This window comes from Sinocyclocheilus rhinocerous, unplaced genomic scaffold (genome assembly GCF_001515625.1).
Source record: "Sinocyclocheilus rhinocerous isolate Xijiao unplaced genomic scaffold, SAMN03320098_v1.1 scaffold721, whole genome shotgun sequence".
NCBI classification, from domain to species: Eukaryota; Metazoa; Chordata; class Actinopteri; order Cypriniformes; family Cyprinidae; genus Sinocyclocheilus; species Sinocyclocheilus rhinocerous.
The window spans coordinates 359108-359884 of record NW_015656165.1 but is presented as its reverse complement, the minus strand read 5'-3'; the positions used below and the strand labels follow the sequence as shown (position 1 = coordinate 359884).

The 777-nt window shown below is 43.1% G+C and overlaps 1 protein-coding gene across 1 annotated transcript in view; it reads left to right on the top strand.

Annotated features, from left to right (window-relative positions):
* vps8 (VPS8 subunit of CORVET complex) overlaps positions 1–777 on the top strand; it is a 122132-nt gene that overhangs the window by 80486 nt on the left and 40869 nt on the right. The gene's annotated exons all lie outside the window — the stretch shown is intronic.

Below are 777 nucleotides of genomic sequence, written 5' to 3'. Positions count from 1 at the left end.
TGGGTGCAGTGGGTAGAAAATATAACCCCCCCCCCCCCCTAAAATAATCAAATTTTGTTGCTTTGCAGCCTGAAATGAAGACGGACACAGTTTTTGTTTGATCCAGCTGTATTTACTCAGTGCAACTTATAACATCCAATATATAACACCAACATGTGTAACTGAAGCAAACAATCAACTGTGGGTGGCAAAGCACTGTCAGAAGATCTCTGGGATAAAGTTCTGGACAGGAACAAGACAGGAGATGGATAAAAAAAAAGTTCAAAGGCTTTATCAATACCTAGAAGCCCAGTGAAGTCTATTATTAAGAAGTGGAAGGTATTTGGTACAACAGAGACCCTCCCTGGATCAGGACGTCGCTCCAAACTGGATGAAAGAGCAGGAGGAACCCGGTCAGAGAGGCTCCCAAGAGGCCTACAGCAACTCTGAAGCAGCTGCAGGAATTTATGACAAAGAGTGGTCATTGTGTGCATGTGACAACAATATCACACATTCTTCACAAATGTGGTTTGTGTGGAAAAAAGCCACTCCTCAAGAAAGGTCACATGCAGTCGCAACTGAGCTTTGCCAAAAATGCACCTTGAAGATTCTGAGGTCAAATGAGACTAAAATTGAATTATTTGGCCTCAACACCAAACGATATGTCTGGTGGAAATCCAGTACAACTCACCATCCAAATAACAGCATTTCTACTGTAAAGCATGGAGGTGGTAATATCCAGTTATGGGGGTGTTTCTCTGCAGCAGGGACTGGAGCACTTGTCAGGATAGAAGGAAA